Source organism: Mesocricetus auratus, unplaced genomic scaffold (genome assembly GCF_017639785.1).
Source record: "Mesocricetus auratus isolate SY011 unplaced genomic scaffold, BCM_Maur_2.0 Super-Scaffold_100010, whole genome shotgun sequence".
Lineage (NCBI taxonomy): Eukaryota > Metazoa > Chordata > Mammalia > Rodentia > Cricetidae > Mesocricetus > Mesocricetus auratus.
Genome location: NW_024429194.1, coordinates 86,095,548 through 86,119,675, shown reverse-complemented (window position 1 = coordinate 86,119,675; position 24,128 = coordinate 86,095,548). Strand labels below are relative to the sequence as shown.

Below are 24,128 nucleotides of genomic sequence, written 5' to 3'. Positions count from 1 at the left end.
CTCAGCACACCCACAGCCCACGGCCTCAGCTTAGGACTCTCCTAAACTTTTCCTCATCCTCACCCATTTTGCCCCCAAAGCCGAGAGAACCCCCCTTGTTGCCCAATGTAGCTTTTCCCCCTCACTGTGCTCAATCATAACATCTGACTCTCGCTGACACCCACACTCCCTCAGTCCGCCACACAGCTCACCACAGTGGGGCTCTATCTTGTTCTCTGGTGTGACCCCATGCTTGCTGCAGGCTCAGACACACCAGGTGCTGCCGTGCGCAGGAGAGATGGGGGACGGCAGAGGAAGAGGGGCTAGGACCCCTGACCTCAGGGTCAGAGGTCAGGACTCAACACCAGTAGGGGCTCATGATGTGTCAGGAAATGCCCTGAGCCTCCCAGCCTCACAGCTCCTTACGCTTATCATTTCAGAGGCTCAGAGAGGCATAGCACTCTGCCCAAGGTCACACAGCCAGGAATCTAAGACAGCCTGAGTGCTTGCTAGGGTCTCTGCGGGTACTGCTTCCCACGCCTCTCAGCAGGGGCCGGCCACTGTGTCCTCTCCATCTCTCCCTGAACCATGCTGTCAGCTCCTTCCCGCCCCAGGTTCAGGCACTCCAGGGTCATCCTGGAGCTACACGGAAGCCAGCGTCAAGATGGGTGCCGTCGGAGCCACACTCCCATGGTGCTTGGCTTCTTACGTCTGCCAGCGCAGCAGGGGCGTGTGTCAGTGTTGTCACCTTGCCCTCGACGTCCCTGTGCACACTGCCCGACACCCGCAGACACCCGCAGACACCCGCAGAACGCCCGGGACAGCTGGGGGCCGCTCCGTCTCTGCCTCACCGGAGGTGCTGGGTTTCATCCACCCCATTCAATCACGTCTCATTAATCTAGCCCTCATGCCAGCTGCTCTGTGTCCCCAGGGAGCTGGCCTCTGCCCTCTGCCTGGGCACCCACTCTGTGTGACCCCGTGCTGGGGGCAGTCATGGCTGTGCCATGTCACGGGGAAGAGAGAGCAGGCCCGGGTGAGAGAAACACCGTCCCTCCCATCACCACACCTCCAACACCTTTCAGGGGCTCCTCTTGTACCTGTCCTGCTGCGGTAGACACGGCTTGCCATCTCTGAGCTATGGTGGGCTCCCAGAGCCTAAAAAGACCCCCACACATATGGTGCCTCAGACTCTTGGCCAGAGACATACAGCCCAGAAGGGCCTGCCATAGGCAGAGCCTTGGCGCGGGAGAAACAGCTCTGGGGAAATGAGGCCTGGGGTTGGTTCCTAGCAAAAGCCCTGAAATCCAGGGCCTTCTGTCTCTGGGCCTCAGTTCCTCCTGGGTTCGGAGAACAGCAGTGTGCACGGTCTCTTGGGCTCTGCCCACTGTGCCACCTTCCCAGCTCGTAGGTCCTCAACCTCACTGTCACCAAGGCACCCAGCACTAACCACAACTGCATCCACACAGGAAGTCAAGGCCTTGGGCTTGGCTGCTGCTCCAAGCCTGCCAGGGAGGCCCAGCCCTGGTTTGTAAGCAGTTCTGCAATACCTGGCCTGTCCCAGCTCCTGCCCACCCCAGTCCCAACCAACCTAAGGCACAGGGCATGGAGGCCTGAGGGCGTCCACCTCAAGCAGGCTCTGAAGGGAAGTCCATCCTAGCAATCCTGACTCTTGCAGAAGCCCCCCTACTCAGGGAACCGCTTGCTTCTCCCCCTCCTCACAGGATCTCTCCTCCCCTGGTCCCCACCTCTAGTGCTGACTCTGCCCCACCGAGTGCTACCCTCTCCCCTCCTAGCCTCTCCTCCCCCGATCTGATGCTGCCCTTTCTCTACCCGACCTCTCCTCTCTGCCCACCTGGTCTCTTCCCCCTATTGCTCTGCCCGTCCCCACCTGGCCTCTCCGCCCACGCTGGCCCTGCCCTCTCCTGCCTGGCCTCTCCTCCCCCAGCTGACTCAGCGGCAGCCCCTGGGCACTACTCACCGGTCTCCACTGGACCCGCTCTCGCACAGTGCCTGCGCGCGCACGCTGCCTCTGCCTGCATGGCCTCCATTCATTCATTCAATAAACATTTATGGAATACCTACTATGTACCAGGCACCAGCTAGGCTCACCCTCTTGGTTCTGCCTTACAGCCTGCTCCTCCTCCAGGGTCCCAAGGGTGGGCATTTTCCTGCCTTCCAATATCCTCAGAGTCGTCCCAAGGCAAGGCAGTGTGTCAGGGGACCTCTGGGTAGAAACGGAGGCCCCAGCTCAGAGCATGCAGCCCCCTGGAGCAGCCTGGCCTGCCGGGAATACATGGGCAGAAAAGGCATCACTCGGGCTTGGAAGCAGCCTCTGATCGCCACTCTACAGAGGGACTCGGCCTCCAACCGCTATGCAGTGGCTTTCTCCTCCTCAGCCCCAGGTTCTGACTCATGCAATGCCAAGGGACCCTGCTTCATCTGGACAGTAATTAAATTTTGTTTTTAGCTAGCTGGCAATGTGGAAAGCTTGGGAGCTTTTGTCTTTAAAGAATTTCCGTTTCTGAAACCCAGTAGCACCCACAGACAACGGGGTAGCCATGGTACTGTCCTCCCTGACAGTCATCCTGAGCCCTGGGTACTGGAGTTTACAAGGCAAACAAGACAGGGGCTCAAGAGTGGGGCAGCTATGCCAGCTTGCGTGGGGTCCACCAGCAGGTTGCTCCTCGCACACATAGTTGACCCTGGCCTCCATCCCCACCCCACTCCACCCTGCCCCTCAGCGGTTCTGGGTCTCAGAACTCTAGGACACTAGCAGCATGGGTCTGTCGGTTTGGGAGTCTCCAGTGATAAATCTAGGGTTGTGGCTCTTTGGTCCTAACAGTCTGTTTCAGGGCCTGGGCTAGGAGCCATCCGTTCTCCAGGACTTCAAACTGCCCCCGCCTTCCCTGGCCTCCCTTTGGCTTTTAAAGGGAGTCCTCAGAGAGTTTCCCATACCTGGTGCCCCTCTAAGGACCCCCAACTTCTTGCCTGTCCTCCAACAGTGCTACCTGAGTCTCTGGGTCACACTGGGAGTTCCAGGTGCATTTTCAGAATAAGCCCCCTACCTGCCAGCTGGCCTCTGCAGAATTCCTAGTTAAGGTTGCATCAGGCCTACAGCTGACTCCTGAACCAAGTTTGGACCAAATGTGTGTGGGGTTCTGGGCAGCAAGACTTCAGGGTCCTGTCCCATGACTCACTGCCTCCCGCCTGCCTCTCCCAGGCCCCAGCACCCCAGGTCCCTGATAGACCATCCTCCGCCTCGCCAAGGCTGGGCTAAGAGTTCCTCCCAGGGAAGAGCCAACTGTCTGTAGCCTTCCTACCTCCAAGCAGGTGGTCCAAAAGACCAGCAGGGGAGCACCCGAGATGGTGTGCAACGCCCTCTCCTGGCCTGAGGGCAGTTTTCTGTGGGTTGGGGGCCAGACTAAAGGCTGCCTTGGAGGCTGCAGAGGGCCTGCAGCTGCAGCCCAGAGAACAAGGAGGCTCTGTCAGCACCCAGGGCCCCGGAAATGCCACCGGGGGAGGGCCACCCGTGACCGCAGTGATGACATGCCTTAAACCATGGACGCTCTTGTCCCACTCAGTGGGTCCTGTCTCTCAGGCTATTCTGGAAGTTCAGAGCCATAGTCAGGTCACATGGGTCTCTGCCAGCTACCTTCTTGGGTGTTTCCTCTTCTGGGGGAAAAACAAAACAAAACCAGGAAGAGCCCTGGCTATAGGAACAGCTAGAGGGAGCAGGGTCTGGCACATAGTAACTGCTCAATAAAGTTAACTGCTCTAGAAGATTCTGGCGACTGGCTCTAGGAGCACAGAGCCAGCTGACAAGAAGTAGACCTAAGCCCCTCCATGCTGATGGTGGCTGTGCAGAGGCTGCAACCTGGTCCCTGCCTGCTCTTCCCCCTGGTTCTGAGAGCCCAGCGCCCCTCTCTGCCTCTCTCCCTGCCCCCTCTTTGAGGTCCTGGGCCCTCGAAGGCCATTTCCCACCCAGCCTCAGCCTGTACCCAGCCTCGGTTTCTCTCCCATTGCCAAAGCACAATGGCTGTTATAATTAACGGATTATCTCATCGCGACAGCTGTGCCCCTTTGAAAATTAGGTTGAATAACAAGATCCTGATGTATGGTAATTTCCTCTCCTCACCCAGCCCTGTTACGCATGCAAATATTTTACTCCATTCCCAAACACCTTCCCTTCTACTGCAACCTCCTCTTCCTAGGGCTGCAAGCTAGGGTTCTTTCTGCCTTCTCTGCCCCTCAGGGCCCTCCTGCCACCATGACTAGACATCCTTTATGCCTCCCTCTGGGGAAACACAGCCATCCCAGCCTGAGGACCCGCAAGGCTGGCTTTCCCCCTATGTCCCTATTCCTCAGAAGCCTTCCCAGGGTCCCATTCCAGCTCTCTGCTCCTCTCAAGCCTACTTCCTGCCCCAGAGCATATCTTGGCCCTCTTCATGGTCCCTAACAGATGACTTTGTGCTGACCACCATCACCTACTTGCCCCCCTTCCTGTCCCCTCCCTGGCACCTAGAAGGACGCTCCCCTCCACACACGCAGCCTGTCTGGCTTCCCTCCAGCTCCCTACCCTAAGGATACTCCTGTCCACCAGCCCCACTGGCCCTACTATGTTCCACCCCTTCAGCATCCTCCAAGCTTACCAACCTATCACGTCTGTCCTCTACCCTGCAGAGGGAGAACTTACTTGAATATAAACCCAAGTATGGCTTCCCCTAATAGAGAGGCTTCCCTGGCTCTGACTGATCTGGGAAAATTCCAGCACACCCAGAGCCCAGCCCCTGTGGTCCTCTGGAGCTGGAACCTGTCCTCCTCACTTGGTTGGAGTGCCCCATGTGGGTCCCTACAATCCCTGGGCTTTGTCCTTCTCCATCCCTACCAGAATCCTAACCGCCACTGGCTTTTCCCCTTAGTTCTCCAAGGAAGGCCCAATTGTGAGCCTCCCCACCAACACAGCCAGCACCAGACCTCAGTGAGTACTCGGTGAATATCTACCGCTGCTAAGTGGATAGGAAAGCCAAGCCCTCCTGGAAACAAATAAAGAAACCGAGGCTCAGAGTGGCTAATGTCTCTCACCATTACACAGTCATGCAAGGCAACACCAGGACTTGAACCCAGGTCTGAGGTCTGAGTCGTTTGTACTACCTGATGAGGCTGCTTCGCAGCAGCTCCTCCACAGTCAGGGTGGGGCAGTTTCAACATCCCCCAGAGCTTCAGCTGCCACTAAAGAGACAGGATCTCAGCCCAGTCTGGCCCTCGCTGTGTCTAACTTTGGACCCGAGCCTCAAGCTACTCATGTAAAGCAGGAAAGGAGCCACCCTACACTGGTCTCTAAAGATGGCTACCAGGCCCACAGTCTAACTAGTGGCTTCTGGGTGTCTTCCTGCCATGGCTCTTGGGAATACCTCGGGACAATGGAATAGACAGGATGGGGGAGGCCACACAGAGCGCAGACCCCGTCAACTAGGGGTGATGTAGGAGCATAGGTGCATTGGCATCAGATCATACTGCCACCTCCGGGGGCAGTAGTGAGCTAGCCCTGTGAGCTGGGCCCACGAGTGCCCACCTCCAGGGGCAGCAGGGAAGACTATCAGTGACCTGCCTGGCACTACACAGATGCCACACTAACTACATGGCTGCTTGTTCTAAAGGAGTTACGAGGGCGGGAGGAAGAGAAGGGTGAGGTAAAGCAAGATGTGTTCCTGACACCCTCCTCAACAGCCCATCATGGCTGCCACTGCCCCCAAACAGAGCTCACACTCTCAAACCTTCTCGCCTTCTCTGAGCTTCTGGGATGCCTACCCACCTCCCATGTCCTCCAGGTCTTTGTTCATGGTGTTCCTGAGCCCGGGAGCTGCTCCTACCTGCTCCGCCCCCACCCTCACACCCTAGGGCCCAGAACTTTGCCCCTTCTCTGAGGAGCCTGCAGGAGAGGGATGACCTCCCTGCTCTACCCCACCCGCAATGAGTGGCCCATGGGGTCCTGGAAAAGTTTCACCCCACCTTGCCCTTCCATGTTACAGGTGGGGGAAACTGAGGCATAGACAAACAGTAGCCCTCCTGTGATGCCCTTGAACCCCGGGCTCTGCTGTTCCAGCCCTCCACAAGGCTTCTCTCTTGGTACCAGAACTATCTGAGAATGGGACCCCCACTTTCCTGTCTGTGCTCCCCAGTGCCTAGCCTAAGGCCTGGCGCATAGTAGGCACTCAGTAAATGTCTGTTGAATTGAATTGCACTCAGGGCGGCCAGTCGTCTCTGCTCTGGAAGAGAAGCATAGAGTTAGTGGAGCTGTTTCCATGGCAACCAGGGGCTGGACCACGCTGTTGGGGGAGGCGTTCGGTCCCCCTCCCCCCCCACCAAGGACCACATGGGCCCTGGAGAGGGGCCTGGGGAGAGGAAACATTCAGACTTAGGTGAGTCCGAATTCAAGTCATGCTGCCTCCAGGGCCTCACAGGTCCCATGTAGAGGTGACACTTTGGTCCCTCCGAGCACATGACAAGAGCTGCAAGAGACGCAAGAGGCATGCACATAGTGGCCTCCAGCTTAGGAGCTGTGAGTGCTTGGCACCTGATGCCTGTGGACTGCCTGGGAGCCATGCCCATTCTACAGCTGTGAGGACTGAGGCCTGGGGCAGGGGCAGGGCTGCCCTGGATCCCAGGCTGTACAGACAGTCTCCCCGCAGAGCTGGAAGAAGCAAGGTACAACAACCCTCAGACAAAGATACCAGCCCCACCCCCATCCCGCCCAAGCAGTTAAAGACTGTGCGAGCCAAGTGCCCAGCAGGAACCCCCAGGCACAGAAGGGAAGGTGAGAAGGGGGCTCACCTGGTTCGCCTCTCCCCAGGGGGCGAGCTCAGATACAGCAATACCCCAGAGGGTTCAAAGCAGCCCTCAGATCGCAGGCTGCCAAAGCCTGAGCAGGCCCAGAGTTAATATAGATCAGTGGGGTCTATAAATACACAGCTAAGTGGGCCCCGCAGGGCCCCAACCCCAGCCCTGCCCCCAGAGCTGCCTTCCTTCTGGGCCTTGGCTTCCATGTCTGTCCAGCAAACTACACCAGGACAGGGACCACCAAGGTCAGCAGAGTTCTATCCCAACAGGGTTGGCTGGGAGAAGCCCTTGGGGCCCAGGCCAGAGCCCCAAGAAGCAGAAAAGAAAAATGAGGCTTCCCTGCCCTCTATTCTCTCTAAAGAGCAAAGATGTCCAGGGTGTGACTCGCTCTGCCCAGGAGTGTGGAACGGTAGGGAAAGAGGCCTAGGGGCCAGAGGCCCTCTCTCCAACAGCCTCTACACCAGGAGCCGGGAGTGACAACAGCTAACCGGGTGGGCCCCGCTGTGGGTGCCTTTGCCCTGGGTCCATCCCAGCTTCATGAGGAGGAGGCAGGGTCTTATTGGGAACGAAGCCAGGGGGACAGTCTGAACCACCCTGCAAAACCCGGAGCGCAACAGTGCCCAGTGTGGCCTCCACACCACCTCTGGATCCAAAGGATGAAAGAGGCTCCACAGGTTCATTCCGATGGAGCCGCCCCCAGAGAGACAGAGGCGGTCAGAGGAGGGATGCACCTCCTGGCTCCTCGACACTAGGCCCTGCTTAGGATATCAGCCGCACTGACAGGAACACTGAAACATACAAGCAAGGCTGAGAAGGGGTGCGAGGCCTGGGCGCCCACTGCTTCCAGGATCTAAGACGAGTGCACATGGACTCATAAATACATTCTGAGCAGTGATGGCCTCGGGGTCTAGGAGTCATGCATGGGGAAGGATCTCAACTCAGATGGCCTCAAACAGCAGGCAGAGACAGAGAAGCTGAGGAGCCCAAAGGCAATCCCAGTCCCCACCCCCTAGGCCAAGACACTGAAACCCTTCTGGGCTGTCTTCTTCACGTACACTGAGTCACAGGGTGACAGTGCAAACCTGCCTCTCACTGGCTACCCCTCACTGCCAACACTTGGACAGTAACCAGACCTCTCTAAGCCCAGGCATTTCAGCATTCCCAAGGCTATCCTCTCAACCGCAAGCAGCTGCTACAGGAAGCAAAGGGAAGAGGAGGCTCCTGCCCGTTTACAAACTATAAAGTGTCATTCTTCGCTGGTTTCCTTTTTTGGGTTCCTCCCTGTAGCTCTGTAGACCAGGCTGGCCTCGAACTCACAGAGATCCGCCTGCCTCTGCCTCCCGAGTGCTGGGATTAAAGGTGTGCTCCACCAACGCCCTGCTCGATGGTTTCTGTAATCCGATCTTTTCTAGTTTTTTCTTTTCTCATCTACGTCTCAACTCTCTTTTCTAGCTTAGCCCCTCACTGGGGTTTGAACCCAGGGCCTCACAGATGCCTGACTAGCTCTCCTCACAAAATCCTGCACTAGTTTGGACTGGCTGTGCCCCCTCAGCCTGCGTCAGCCCACAAGAGTTCTCTTGCTTGGTCTTCTGGATCCAGGGACAGTCACTGGTTTGCTCGTCTCATCCTGCATCGAGGGCATGGGGCTCCCAAAGGTTAGCTAACCCGCTCAAGACAACTGTACAAGAAAGTCAGATTGCTTGGCCATGACTCTGTGACTCTGCCTGGGTGTCTCCTGTGTTCTCTGGTCACTGTGGTCCCCCAGTTCATTCATGCCCACCTGCTCCCAGTTTACAGATGTATGCAATATTCATGTTTCCACCAGCAACAGCTCAACACCTCCCCTCCAAGGCCTTCGGGAGCCCCATTAATCATTCAGACACACCTGCATATTCATTAACTTCTGAATTAATACAGGGTCCTTTATTACCTCGGGCCTGCTGCATGCATTAGAGACACTTCGACTTCATTCATTATTAAACTCCCCTGATAAATGATCACATCTCTTCTTCACAACGGAGGGGGCACAGCACCCAGACCACCAAGCCAACAGGTCTGCTGCCATCACCAGCTGCTGTGTGACCTTCAACAAAACCCTTGCCCTCTCTGGACTTCCCACATGTTGACCTGATAAAATCAGACATAGGTCAGACTCCGTTGGGCAGCTTTGTCAAGGTATTCCTGCTCCACCCTTTGTCCCTGCTCTGTCACTTTCTTGGACACACCCATTCCTTGTTCTCTAGAAATGGAGTGACCCTGCAGACCACCCAAAGTGGGTCTGTCACATAATAGTAACAACGGCAGAAACTACGATAGTCCCCCGCACCTCCTGAGCTCTTCCCAGCCCCAGGTCTTGTGTTAGAGCCGTCACTGTCCCTACCCTCGCACAGTGTGCACCGTTTTGGTGTGGGGAGACGGATGTGAGATGGCCAGCAGGGTCAAGGTCATCTCCCCAGAACGGCTAGAGCTGGCTGTGAGCTCAGGTACCCACAAGCCCCGGGTTCAGGCTTGGCCCCTAGCGGTCTCTCCTGTATCCACGCTCGCCCGATGGAGCTGCAAGCCCCCTGCTTCCTCAGCAGACAGCGCATCAGTCTCCATTACGTCTGGGGCCCAGAGAACTCTTGAATGAGGCCTGAGGCTGCCTCAGTCTGTGCCTCACCCCACTGGCTGCAACCCGCTGTCTCTCTCCACTGCACGCCCCAGGTGGCTCCAGGCTGAGGGCCACCAACATCAGCAGGGCCAGCTACCCTCCCCCACCCCACCCAAACTGAGATGCACCCCGAGGCTCTGCTCTCACCTCCAGTTGTGTCGCCGTGGGCTCCTTCCCAAACCTCTGGGGCCTCTGCTCCATCACCACCCTCATGCCTGGCTTTGGTTCCTTCCTCATCCTCCATCTCCAATCCATCTTGACCCCTGACCAGGTCTCACACCTGCTACCCCGCTGTTCACACCAGAAGCAGCTCTTATGTAGACAGCCACAAGGCCTCCAACATCCCCCACCTCTTCCCTCTCTACTTCCCTCCCTCCTCCCTTCCCTCCTCCCCTCCCTCCCCTGGGCTGCCCAAGGACCACCTGTCAGGGCCTCAGAGCCCATCAGGAGCTGTCTCGGGGTTGAAGCCAGAAGTCATCCTAAAGGTCACAGCCCCTCCCCCACCAGGGCCTGGCTGCACCTGCTCCTCCCCATGATGACTGCCTACCCTGTCTGAGTATGGGCTCCTCTGAGGCCTGTGGATCACATGACAAGCAGCCCCGACCCATAGCCCCGGTGACAGGCAGCTATGCATCTGATAACTCATAAAGAAGCTCACTATGGAGTCCCTGGGGCCACTCAGTAGGCCACCCACTGTCAACAGGACCCCTGCTGGACCAGACCACTTCTCAGATGAGACAAAGCCCAGAAAGACAAAGTGGCCTGACCAGGACAGTGGCTACAATGCAAGCCCTGCCCTGTGAGAATCTGGTACGGCAAGTTCAAAACCAGGCCCTGAATACACACGCCAGATTGTTCAGTCAAGGGGTGGGCCAGGTTGCCTTACCCATTGGAGAGGTGAAGAAATAGACCCAGCCCAGAGCACTGCAGCCACTTGCCCAGTGACACACAGCTAAGAATAGGAACGAGATTCCCTGGGCTGGACCTCTGCCCACCAGCTCCGCTCAGATGCAGAGACCTGAGCAAGGCCTTGCCTCAGCAGACAACAGCTTCCTTCTTCCTCTGCAAGTGCGGGACCAGACAGCCCAGGGACAGCTCAACAAACAGACCTTCTCTACCCACCAGCCACAGACCATGAGCCACAAAGACATGGGAAGGAATGGGAGAGGCATGCAGGCCATCGCCAAGGGATGGGACACCCAGGAAACAAGTGACAAGGAGCTCATGGGACAGACAGGCCCAGGCCCTGAACCACAGGGCCACCAGGAGGCCAGAAGAGAGACAGGAGTCAGTGAGTCTGAGAAACCAGGCACCTCAGAGGCCTGCGCTCTGCCAAGCAGACAGTCCACACGAAACAGCACCTGCCCAGCTCAGTAGCTGTCTGGCCTAGGACACGGACAAACAGAAGAGAGGACAAGGAGACAGGAGCTTGGGGCACCCGTGAGGCCAGGCAAATCAAAACCCTCACAAAGGCACCCAAACTCTGAATCTAACGATACCTTCCTGGAAGTCATTTTGTAAAGTAACCAGCTCCTAATTCCTCTTGTGAGAAGCCCCAGCTTCAGACCGGGTTTGCATAAAGCAAGGTGATCCTCCTGGCCTTCTGGGTGCATCTGTGCTGTATACCCTCTGTGAGCACTGCGGAGGCCAGGGAGCACGGCTGAAGTTCCCCAGCCTCCAGCACAAGGCAGGGGCACAGTAAGTGGTCAGTAAATGCAGCAGCCAACGCCAAGTGTCAGTGCTCATGTCCCCAAGCCCATGACCCCGAAGCAGGCACCAGCTGCAGCCATCTCCAGACCTTCTGAGGAAACTCAGTGAAGGTCGGAGTCATTGGCAGCCACAGACCTGAGGAGAGAAAACTAAAGACACAGAGGGTGATGACCTGGACCAAAACCTCAGAGCACCCATGGCCTTCTAGAGTGCCCCTCTATCTAGACCGCTGCGGGTTCCCAGGCCCCTCTATCCCCTCCTCTCCATGGTCTGACGTGTTATTCTCCTAGCTCAGTGCTTCTCAACCTTGCTAATGCTGCGACACCTTAACACAGTTCCTCATGCTGTGGTGACCCCCAGCCATGAAATTATTTTCACCGCCACTTCATAACTGTAATTTGCTTGTGAATTGTAACTCAAATATCTGATATGTAACCTCTGTGAAAGGGTACTTGACCCCAAAGAGGTCACGACCCACAGGTTGAGAACCACTGCCCTGGGCGCTGGCACCTCAGGCATCAGCATGCTAGGCTGGCCAGACATGCCTTGGGCTCAGCAGGCCCACGCTGCTCCTCAAGCACTCCCGCATGTCAAGGTCACCATCATCTGCCGTCTGCTCAGCTTTACTGACAGCTCTGCCTCTCCCGTCAGGCGATGAGACCCACCTCACGGTCCGGCCCCTTGCCCTCCACTGTCTGCAAGCAGAGCCTTCCAGAAGGCCGCGCTGGGGCTGCCTGTGCTCCTCAAAGCTGTTGGGGTTTCTGCAGTACCGGGGCTGAACCCTAGCTCTTTAGAAGCACCTGTGATAAAGGCCTCTGCCTTCCTCCCGTCTGCCGGGACGCTCCCTCTCACCGCCTCCAGCAAGTCCTGCCCTATCCCAGGTTTCTCTACTGAACTGCCCAGTACTTGGCAGCTCACCTTAGGCCCGCCGTTTCCCCTCTAAAGGGCCAGGGCAGCATGGATGTGACTCTGTCGCAGCGTGAAGTCAACACAGAGAAGGAACACCGGAAGGGACGTGATAGAGCAAAAGGAACACATGCCCTCTCCAGCAGGCCCCGCGGGCACAGTGGGCAGTCTCGCTACGATATCCCGCAACAGGCTGCGTGTGGTTATTACTGCAACTGTAGGGACTTGGGACCAACATGCTGATCGCATGCCATCCCAGCCTGGACCGGCTCAGGACTATCAGGCCAGGAGGGTGCAAAGGGACAGGGAAGGGAAGGACATGGACAGAGCTTCTGAGATGAGCCCTGTGAATGTGTGCAGCTGATACAGCTGGCCGTGTGGGAACCCCCAGCTGCCCTCTTATCCATGGGCCCCACTTACACACGGGCAAGCAGCAGCTCCGGCGGCCAGCAGCTGGCCTGAAGCTCACCCTTGCCCGCATCTGCTTCCGAGAGGCACAGGGCCTCTGAACAGAAGAGGGAAAGAGCATCCAACTGCATCCACGTGCTCCGAGGCAGGGCAGCAAGCAGGCACCTGCAACCTGGACCCATACTCTCGCTCTGCAGCCTCCAGCTGTGTGACCTTGGGCAGCCTGTGCGGCTTCTCTGAGCCAGCTTCCTCCTGGGTCTCTGGGATACAACGTTAGATGAAATCGGAGCAGCACTTGCCGCAACGCACCTCGTGAATCAAGCCCTTCCAGGGGCCTCATCACAAAAGCCTGCCCAGAGCCCGGCAGCCGTAACTAGGGCACGGGACCTGTTAGCCTGTGCAGTGTCGGGCATGGTGACCTCAAGTCGTGCACAGTGACCTCGCTCTACAGGTTCCTTCTGGCTCTGCCCTTCCTTGCCCTTCACCCTTCAAAGGCAGCTGGGATGCTCGGCCTCTAGCCCGGCTGTTTCTGCCTGCGAGCCTGTCCAACCAGCAGCAACTCCAACCCCTAACTGCAGCCTCCCTTGCACCCGGAGAGCGAGCGCTCGTCCTTCCTGGGTCTGACCCACCCTCCCCTCCCTGTGCACCATCCACCTGACAACTCCATGGACAGCTGCAGCAGCTGCCCCCAGGAAGCCCCCTCCTGACTGCTGACCTCAGCCTACCCACCCTCAGCCACCTGGAACTATCCTAGGCTCCAGAATCACCTAGCACCTCCCCCAACTCCCCGGGGATCTGACATGCCCCTGTGGCCACACACACACACACACACACACACACACACACACACACACACACGTGCCATGTATGCATGTACACAGGCCTGTGTGTGTCGTGCATATACATATGCATACCCATGTACAAATACAATCACACATACATACATGTATGCCACAAACACATGTGCTCACTTATACATACATGTACACCAACCCCGTCTTGCTCATGCTGGGCCCTCTGGAGAAGTCCCTGGTTTTGACCCCTCTCTTGACCCTGTCCCTCCCTACCAGTCTCCCTCACTCCAGCCCCCTCCTCTTCCCCTCTGCTCGCCCCCCCCATGGGCATTTGGTCCTGAAACACCACACCTACACCACAGCTCTCGAATGCCCAACATGTTTCCTACTGCTAGAAGACACGGAATCCAGGCTTCTCCTCAGGGCCTTCCTCGGGCTCTAACCTTAGTGTCTGTCCGTGCGTCTGACCTGCCCAGGGTTCCTAAGCCCAAGCGCCTTTGCCCCATTGTGCTGGTAACTGCTATTTCCCACCAAGGACTCCAGGCCACCTCCTACAGGAAGCCCTCCAGCCCAGTGAGCACCAGTTAGCCCGGAAGGCTTGATCTGAGTCTGCCTCCTCCTTGGCCTGGAGAGTTCTAGTCTCAGAGGCTGCCTGCCAGCCTCTGGACCCAGCTCCTGTTCAGTCTTCCTCCATGGAGGACCCCCCCCAGGGCTGTTTCTCCCATGCTGCCCTAAGCTCTGAGGGGGCCGCTCAGTCTGCAGTGACCTTCTTAGCCAACACTTCTCCCATCCGAGTCACACACCTAAGCTCCTGCCCTGCCCTCGGAGCCACTGACTCCCACTGGTTAAAACAAAAACACACACCCATTAAGAGTCATTACCTCACCTCTCCCTGTCCCAGCCACCCCCAAGGCCTTCCTTGGTGAAGCAAGGAAGACACCACTGAACTCTTAAAGAAGCCCCAAGGGACAGAGAGGGAAACTGAGGCAGAGAAGTGCTCCTCCAAGTGCTCAGAGCAAGCCACTGAGGATGGAGTTTCTGACAAAGACTGCCTCCTTGCTTACCAAAGCTGGACCCTGGGGATGGCAGACCCCACCCAGCAGGTCCCTAACAGAGCACATGGAAGGGTGATGGTAAGAGAGGTGAGTCATTAGCTACGCTGGCCAGCAGCCTTGACCTATCCCCAGAGAGCCTCCATGTGGAGACCCAGAGGAAGGCCCATGGTTGGCTGGCACTGGCTGGATCCTCCCCGCCTCTGGGGACAAGTACAGGGGCATCTGCCTTCTCCCTCCCTGGAGACCTGGGCTCCTGGGACTGAGCCTCCTGAACAGGTCAGCACTTCTGAACAGGCACCTGGTGACAAAGTCTGAGCTGCCCACAGCTCGGAGGTACCGGAAGAGTCTCTAACTTTTGAGTTAGCTGTCCATCCCACAGACAGGAAACTGAGGCCCACAGTCCTGTCACATCTCCCCACAAAGCCCAGTGTCCTGTTCCTCCGGGACTGCCCCAGAAGAAAGAAGACCCACTCCTGTCATGAGTCTCACACCTAACGTAGCAGACGGCCGCTGAGAGGGCTGGTTGCAAACCTGCAGGTCCCCACCACCTTGCCTGTCTCTACGCCTGTCTCCATGGCTCCCAGCCCGGCTTGCTGCTTCCTGTCGTGGGAAGATCCAGTGAGGGCTAAGCCGGAATCTCAACTCATAAATCACCACACTTGCAAGGTTCCAACAGCGAAAGCCACTCATGGTAAGTCACTCATGACTTCTACTCCTCCAGGCCCTATTCCATGCCATGCCTTGGGACAGGAGCGAGGGACCCACAGAGAGCAGGCAGGCACGGAACTGCCCTGAGGAAGCTCACAGCCTCTGGGGAGACCTGGGAGACTAGACAATGTCAGTGGGGCGTGGCAGATGGGGATGGAGCTATGGGGCTTCAGGCTTCAGGACCGCATCCTAGCCAGGCCACAATGAAGACTAGGGGTTCAGAAGACATGAGTCACACAGCAAAGGGGGGCGTGGCTGCCTGACAAGTCAGTGCCATCTCTACGTCCTCCATAGAGCTAGGAGCGTGCACTGTCATTGCCCCCGTTCTAAAAACCGAGGAAACTGAGGCCCAGAGGTCTGAAGCAACCGGCCTCAGGCAGCAAAGCTGGTGACTATAGGGTTTCCTGTATGTCGTGGGGTCTCTGGAGTGGCTGATGACAGCAGCTAGAACTCACTCTCTCTGACCTAAGGGCTAAGTCACTGCTAATGGAATTGAAGTCAGAGGCTCCCAGAACTGACAGAGCTAGAGGAGGTCCCGCCACTGTGAGGGGGTACTTAGCCCAGTGGACTCGCAGGAGCCATGGCCGCAGCTGGGTCATGAACTCACCTGTAATCAGCCAAAGCAAGTCGGCACTGGGCAGGAGCAAAGGCCAGCATTACCCGGAGGTACAGAGAGGGTGTTTCTGTGCCCTGGGCAGAGCCCACCTCAGCCCTCCCCTTCACACATGCAAACGAGGGGCCTGCGTTTCTGTGTACTTAACTTCCCAAATGTTAACAAGCTCATAAAAATAAGATATTCTTCCTTAGCCCCACGACACCCTGCGTTTGTTTAATTTTGTTTTTCCTCCCTCCCAGCATCCGCGAGCGATGGTGAGAGACATGAAAAGCTACAGACTCCAGTGTTTCCCTGCCAAGTGGATCTATCATTCCTTACGGAACCTCTGCCCCGGGAGGGTACAGGGGAGAGCCCCCTCCCTCCAACACACACACACACACACACACACACACACACACACATGCATGCAGGTACGCACACGTGCTCGTATACACACACAGGAAATCAGAAGGCCCAAGAGCTGATGCTACCTCCCTGCTGCTGTGTGACCTCGGGCCCCAGACTTAACCTCTCTGTGGTAAAATTGCCTGCACGACAAAGTAGGAACAGTGATTGCACCCTGCCTGCCTGAGGGTGGGTGTGAGGATCAAGGCAGATAATCCCAGTAAAGTGCTTAGTAGTCTCCTGGCACAGAGCAAGCCCTCCATAAATGTTAGCCCTTGTTATTATGTAAAGGAGAGCTAAATACCTCCCCCAGTTAATCCATTTGTAGAGTTTGCCTTCTGGGGCAGGCTGGCAGCTCCAAACACAGCCCAGCCCGCAGTTTGGTTGTATTGGCTAGCTCTGTGAATTTAAACTCCAGCTTCCATGCCATCAGGCAGAGCTGGCTAACTGCTGGAGCTGGCTACAAGCCCCACCACACCCTACCGCATGGCTCAGCCTCTATGGACAGCAGTGTTCACCACTCATTGACAAATCTCAAAAGGTTTTTCAGAGCCAGGCACAGAGGCACATGTGTGAGATCCCAGAACATGGGTATAGAAAAAAGAGGATCCGCCGGGCAGTGGTGGCGCACGCCTTTAATCCCAGCACTCGGGAGGCAGAGGCAGGCGATCTCTGTGAGTTCGAGGCCAGGCTGGACCGACAGCCTCGAAAACAATACAGAGAAACCCTATCTCGAAAAAAACCAAAAAAAAAAAAAAAAAAAGAAAAAGAAAAAAGAAAAAAGAGGATCCGGAGTTCAAGGCTAGCATAGGCTACACAGCAAGTTCAAGGTCAGCCTGGGCTACTTGAGACCTCTTCTTCAGGAAGAAATTTTTATAAGATCATCATGGTGGCCTACACCTGTAGTAAATGTCAACACTCAAGACGCTGTGGCAGGACTGCCATTTGAGGCTAGCCTGGACTCCAGTGTAAGACTGTCAGAGAGAGGAGGGGGAGGGGGGAAGGGTTGAGCAAGAGAGGGGGTATTCATCTTCGTAAATTCATTGCCACAGAATGCAAACTAGCAGCTGAGCACGGTAGCCCACTTCTGTGTCCTAGCTCTCAGGAAGCTGAGGCAGAAGGATTGCCAAAAAGTTCAAGTCTATATAATGAGTTTTAAGTCAAACAATCAAAAAAAAAAAAAAAAAACAGAAACAAAAACCATAGGAAGCCCAGCTGAAGGATGAAAAAAGCAGGGATCAGAAAAGGGGATAACCAACCCACAGGTCCCAAGGGAGGAGACCTGGCTCGTTTCCTGCCTGTCCCTCCAGGCCAGGTGAGAGGTGCCTCCCTGTACCCAGAGGAGCTGCAGACACGAGGATGTGGTCTTCAGCCTCCAGCCGCTCAGAGGATTTGGGACCAGGAGGGTGGCTAAGCAGAAGCTAGCACTGTCAGCTCAAGGTGACACTCCTGTGTGCCAAGCCCATCCCGGGGGACTTAGAAGGTAAGGAGGGCAAGGGGCCCCTTCTCCTTAGCATGTCCATAGCCTTGGCACTGAGTGTACTTCCTCAAACAGCCCAAGGTAGCAGCCATCACAGAGCCTGCTTCCAGGGACCAGAACTAACCCTCACAGTCTGGTGTTTCAGTTACTCCAGCAACACCCACCCTCCATCTCCCAGCCCTCAGGAGGAGCCACAGGTCCAGGCAGAAGATTCACAGAGTCGATGAGAGGACACGGAGCCTGGCCCTCAAAGTCCCAGCTGTGTACTTGGATCCTGCACCTTCCAGCAAGAGGCAGGAGACAGCACCCAACGATCACTCACGTCACAGCCGTCCTCCCAGGCAGGGGAGTAGTGGATGGAGAAGCGGCTAGCTCTGTGGTGTGCCTCAGCTTCTCCAGGGCCCCTCACAGAATACCGCCCCTTGGCTGGGCACAGGAAATATCCCCAAAGGCCAGGTGGCTCACTGAGACCCTGCAAGGTGACCAGTGGTTCACATGTGTCAAGAGGGAAACCCAGAGCCGGGCACACCCATGGGTAGAGACGAGGAACACCACCTGATGACTGCTGTCCCTGAGGCTCCGAGGGAAGAGGGGGAAGAGAAAGGAGGCAGCTGCTCAGAGGAGAGCGAGCAAGGTCAGGACGGCCGAAGAGCGCAGCGAGAAGGGCATCCCAGAATCGTCACAGACCATGAAGATGCCAGCTCCTTAGAGCTGCCCGCCGTGGCCCTCCGCCTGGGTGTCACTGTGGAACCTCCTGCATCCCGTGATGCCTTCCCTCAGTGCCTGGCCCTGGCCACACCCCCAGGCAGGTTCACGTCTCCGTTCATATAGCCTACCAAACCAAATATGGCTGACAACTGTCCCTGAACTTGCCCAAGGTCCCCCAAGCCAAGAGTAGCCAAGCAGAGACTCCAAGCTGGCTCACAGACACCCTCGCCATTGCCTCCATGACTTTGGAAGAGGTCCCTGGGCCACCCCAGCTACAGCAGGGGTGAGGACCAGAGCCAGAGCCACAAGGGGTAGAAACATGAGAAGGGTCTGGGGAGGGAGGGGCGGGTCCAGGGAGAAGACTGGATCCCAGTCCAGATTCCCCGTTGCCTTGGCAACAGGACTAATTAATTCCAACTTGGGCTCCATCTGTGCCTTGGCTGGATGGGCGGTTTGGGCTGGCGGGTGTTTGTTTTGAAGAGAAGGGGAGAGAAAGGAGAGAAGCTGGGAGTCTGTGGTCCCCAGGGCTGATGGGGGGCTGTGACACTCCTCCAGGTTCTCACACAGCATCCCCACCAGGGACAGCCCCAAGCCTGCTTTCCTGGAGGAGGCTCAGCAACCTAGCCTCAACATGGCCTTGTGCAGACAGCAGTCAGAACCTCCCCCCTTCCCCCGCCACCACGTGTGTGCACATGTGCACACACTGAGGAGAGCTCAGAACGGACTGGCAAAGACTTGGGTCCCAGTGCTGAGATACCTAAACCTCAGTTTCTCCATCTGCAGAGTGGGCAGAAACTGCCTGCCAAGGGAAGCCTCTTCAGAGTCACTTGTGGGCATTGTCCAGCCTAGGGTCAGGGGGGTGTCACCCAGGAGGAATCTGGCCAGGGAACCATGGGTATCGTAGTTTCCAGAAGGTAGCAGTTTTGGAGAGCTAGGCCTAGGCAGTGACTAGATAGAGAGGGAGAAAGGATCCTGAGGAAGTCACAAGGCGAAGTCCTGGCAGGTCTCGGAAGCTGCAGCAGGACATCTGGGTCTTGGCCCAGAACCGGCCAAAAGCCAGTGAAACGCTGGAGCTGGCACCGAGGAAGGGTGCAGGAGGAGGAGGGGCTGCTGGGAAGACGCAGGCAGGGCTGTGGGTGAAACGCCAGCAGGGGCAGCAGAGGGCAGATGTGGCGGTCGCGGGATGAGAGCCCAGAGGGGGCCTCAAGGACGCAAGCTGGAAGCTGCAGGCCAGAAGTCACGGTGCCCACCCTGCAGAGGGAGCCTGAGGAAGGGGCAAAGGGCAGGGTGCAGAGGGAGAGGCCAGCAGGCCAGGTGCTGATGTGGGGGGACACACCCCCAGAGGTCGCATCAATCAATCAGCAGGTGGCCACATGGGTGCCTGACAGCCAGAGGCAGACACTGGGTAGAGAACGGAGCAGTGCCTGGGCCGTGACTGAGGGTGAGGGCTAGGCTCGGGGAGTGCTCCTAGAGACAGGCATAGTGACCGGGCACACATGCTGGTGCCCTGGTGCCTGTTACATAACAGTTCTTAGAGCAGACCCCTCTGGTTCAAGTCCCCAGCCTCCCCTGAGCCCTGCAGAGCAGCCTGATGCTGAGCTTTGTCTTTCCCAGGTCGCTGGCAAATAAAATCAACACTGGGGGGTGGGAATGTCACACGGTCTCTGTCCCACAGCTCCCCAGGCAGCTCCAGGTGCTACATGTTCACTGAGCTTTGGTGAGCACCTACTGCGTGCCAGGAACACGGCATGTGCTGAACCCCTCCTATGCACCAGGCCCCTGCCACGCACTGAACAACCACCATGTGCTAAACACCTACTATGTGCCAGGCCCCTCACCTGTGTTATAGACCCGAGCATAGGAAACATAGGTGGGGGTTCATCAGGAACCCCCTCACCTCCATGAACTGCCACTCCTTAAACATCAGACAGAGACGGCAAAGGCGTGGAGTGCATGGCTCACAGGGTCACCGCGAGCGTGAAATAATAAAGCAAGTAAGCCAGGAGCGGTGGTGCACAATGGTGACCTCAGGAGGCAGAGGCAAGAGCAAGGCTGCAAATTCAAGGCTAGCCTGGGCTACACAGTGAGCTCCAGACCATGGTCTCAAAACAAGAAAAACGAAAAGAGAAAGACAGGGAGAGAGATTGGAAAGCCTGTCCGGGCTCTGCACACAGCAAGCGCTAACCCACTCATCTCTGCGTTGTTACCCTCTTCGTTTCTCCTTCCGGCAGTTCCCAGGACGGGGCTACGAGGCTGCAGGGCTCTGGCTCTGCCCTCCCTCTTAGCCGTGTGACTTAGACAAGTCACCTTCTGTCTCTGAGTCCCACACCATCATCCGGAAGACTGAATGATACCCCAAATCCTGCTCAGTGCACACCGTAAGAGCTCAATAAATGACAGCAGGTGTAACCACTGATGGGCTATGGAGACAGGAACAGGGAACAAATGAATCCACAGTAGGGATGGGGGGGCTGATGGTACCCCCAGAAGCACCTGACTCAGGGTAGATTGCTCAGGGTCCTGGGATCACAGCCCCATCCATGCCTGCCCTCCCTGACCCCCTTCAGGCAGCACCCAGCCACACTCCCCACCCCCCAGCCCTGTCTTCCTAGCCCAGGGAGCAACCACAGTCCCTCCTTCTGCCCTCTGCATCTGCTCCGGGGAGTGGGGAAGAGAGGAACTAAGACTTCATTTGTGCCTTCTGTGCCTAGTACCGCCCTCCCTGGCATCAGGGACGCCGTCCTCGGGCATGGTGAGGAGACACTGGCCTGGGGAATGTTACCTGCCCCCCCCCCAAAAAAAGCTTGTGAGGGACAGAAGGCAGGAAGGAGAGGAGGAAGAAGCCGCAGGTCTGGCTAGTGGGACTTCTGGATAATGTGGCCAAAACCAAGACAGGTGCTGCCAGGCAGCCAGCGGTTTGTGGGTGAGGGTGAGGGCCCCTCTGCCCCACTTTCCCGGGATTCCTGCCCCATTCTGAGACAGCCAAAGGCTGGGAGGGGGCAGGTACCACAACTGGTACCCAGCCCATGGACTTGGCAGAGAGATGAATGCTTTTAGGATAACAAAACAAGGGAAGCTCTCCAGTCAGCCTAGTGTGTGAGCATTCTTGGGCACACGCACACAAGTGTTTGTATTGAACAAAGGGAAGCTCTCCAGTCAGCCTAGTGTGTGAGCATTCTTGGGCACACGCACACAAGTGTTTGTATTGAACAAAGGGAAGCTCTCCAGTCAGCCTAGTGTGTGAGCATTCTTGGGCACACGCACACAAGTGTTTGTATTGAACAAAGCTGAGGGACAGGTCCTAGGTCAACCCCTGCTGGCACTCTGGGGATCCCTGCTCTTCTAAACTGACTCTGACATGAGGAAGTTGAAGGTAAATCACTTGACAAGAGAGAGGTCTTAGAGTGCTGTTTGTTCGCCTGTTTATTTTAAGACAGGATCACATGTAGCCCAGGCTGGCCTGAAATGTTCTATGTAGCTGAGGTTGACCTTGAATTTTTGATCTTCCACCTCAGCTCCCAAGTTCTAGGGTTAGAGGTACCCCCAACCCTGGGTCACTTTTATCTACAAATGCTGGTGGAATGCCTATGTCACAAACAGCAGGCTTTGTTCCAGGCCAATCTCTAGCCTCATGGCAGAGGCACAGGAAGGCAGCCCCGAGGAGGAGTAACCAGTGTTCCCACCAGCCTCCCCCCACTCCTGGCTACATCCCTGTGCCAAACACTGCAGGGAACACTCAATTCTCCCTACCATAGAACATCACAGTGCTCACTGCGTATTGAGCACCTACTGTGTGCCTGGGGCCCCACAGGCCTGTTTGTGCCAGATTCACATAACAACCCTACTAAAGGACCACTGTTAAACCATTTTACACACAGGGAAACTGAGGCTCCATTAAGTTGGTAAATGGTAAGCTAAGGACTCAAACATAATCTGGTTGTAAGCTGCCACTCCCACCCATGGTAGGGCCGTCTTCCCAGACACTGAAAGCTTGGGTCATAGCTGGGCTGGCCCAGGCCTGACCCAGAACTACCCCCAGCCCTCAAGATCATCAAGAGTACTTACAACACAAAGTGGTTGGGCAGCAGCTGGGGATTTAGGCAGTTCGAGTCCTAATTCCACCATCAATTTAATGTGTGATGACGAGCAGGATCTTCAACCTCTCTGTGCCTTGGTTTTCCCTTCTGTAAAGTGGGACTATAATAATATGTATTTTGGGGGGATATTGAGGGCTTAATGAACACCTGTGGCCTTCTTAGAATACTGCCCAGCGCAGGTGTTAGTGGAGCGGTTTTAATAATTATAAATTATTCCCCCTGATTCTTCAGTGGCCCAAGGACACCTCGGAGAGTAAGAGGCCCTGCAACAACTCAAACCCTGGCTCTGGCCTCCCTGCCCAGAGAAAACAAAATTGAAGAAAAATTTCCAAGGCCCACCCAGTTCAGGCCCCAGGAAGAAAGGAGAGACTAGGGACAATTGTGGAAGACCATGCAGGGGACAGCATGGGGCTGAATCCCTAGGCCCTCTCCAGCCTCCTGTGCTCCGTCCTTGGGGACTACCACTCACCTTCCCTACCTCACCTCAACTGTGGAAGACCACAACAGATCTCTAGGCACACCCCACCGCTGCCACCCTGGGCCACCAGGTCTTGAAAAAGCTCCCCTGGGCACCCATGGACCTATGTCAGAGCAGGCGGGGACTGCAAGGGACATCCAGCACTCAGGAGCTCTGCCCCACAGCACCCTTCTGCAGAAGCAGACAGGAAGGAGCACTGCGGAATGGGGTCCTACACGTGCTCAGTCAAAAGGCACCAGGGGAGCCCAGATGCCCACACTCAGACCTCAAAGCAGATCTCCATGAACTACCACCTTGGTCTCAGGGTGCTCCCAGGAAGCAGCCCTAGGAAGGAGGCAATGCCTGGCTACCTGCAGCAGAGAGAAAACCAGGGTGTGCGGAAGCCAGGGGTAGGGTCGCTCTTGCTATGCCTGAGGGGAACAGGAACAGGGACCCCATGTGTGGGTACCCAGTCGCCTTTGTGGTGAGTCCCAGACAGGAAGAAGGTTGCTGTGGTGAGTCCCAGACAGGAAGAAAGTTGCAGTGCACGGGTCTGGAGGGACTGAAGACAGGCCCGGTGCAGGCTTTGAGGGTCTTGGGGTCAGCAGCCTAGTCCTTTCGATTCACATTGCATGAGCAGGTGTCAGCCCTTAAACGGGGTTGTAAATCCATATGCCCTTTGACCAGGATACCCTCCGACCCAAGTCCACCCCGTGGCAAAACTGCCCAGGCCACACATATATCACAGACCAACCCGGCTCCCGCCAGGCCGGAGAGAAGCCTGTGGGACCCAGATGGAGTGGGGCACAGGGCTGGGGACCAGACAAAGCGGGAAGGAGAGCCTAGGAAACAGCAGCAGGAGAGCTCTGCTCGGGCCCCGTGGTCAGCTCCAAAGCTGCTCGAGGCCCTGCCATCACCAGATCAGAAGGACAAGAAGAGGAACAGGGGACAGCGGCAGGTGTCCAGCACGAACCTGGCGGACAAGACAGACACCGTCTTCCTATTTTATCTTCTCAGTACCCCAAGCAGCACTGAGATCCTCTACAAACGGAAAAACTGAGGCTGGGAGCAGGATCTTCCCTGAGCCACAGAGGGGCAAAGAGCTATACTTCTTTTCCACAGGCAGAGGCCTTTGCCGGCTCTTTCCACGGGCAGGGAGCAGGGTGGGAGGGGCTACATAGGCAGACACGCCCACATTTCCCAGCCCTGGCCACCAGAGGCCACGCCCATCTCCAACAACCTAAGAGCACAAAGGCCTGTGCTTACTCCCCTCAACAGGAATCTGGGTACAGGGCTGCGTTCAGGAGGCCTGACTGGGTCAGGGGTGTGGCTGGGCACC

At 56.7% G+C, this 24,128-nt stretch overlaps 1 protein-coding gene across 10 annotated transcripts in view; it reads right to left on the bottom strand.

Annotated features, from left to right (window-relative positions):
- The window catches only part of Elfn2 (extracellular leucine rich repeat and fibronectin type III domain containing 2), a 51,331-nt gene that overhangs the window by 11,693 nt on the left and 15,510 nt on the right, over positions 1–24,128 (bottom strand). For 6 of the 10 annotated variants that reach the window (XM_040754185.1, XM_013111279.3, XM_040754186.1 and 3 more), the window contains one exon: positions 1,958–6,245. The exons of the other annotated variants lie outside the window; for them this stretch is intronic. The gene's annotated coding sequence lies outside the window, so the exon portion shown is untranslated. The remainder of the gene's footprint in view (positions 1–1,957; positions 6,246–24,128) is intronic. 10 annotated transcript variants of the gene reach the window in all.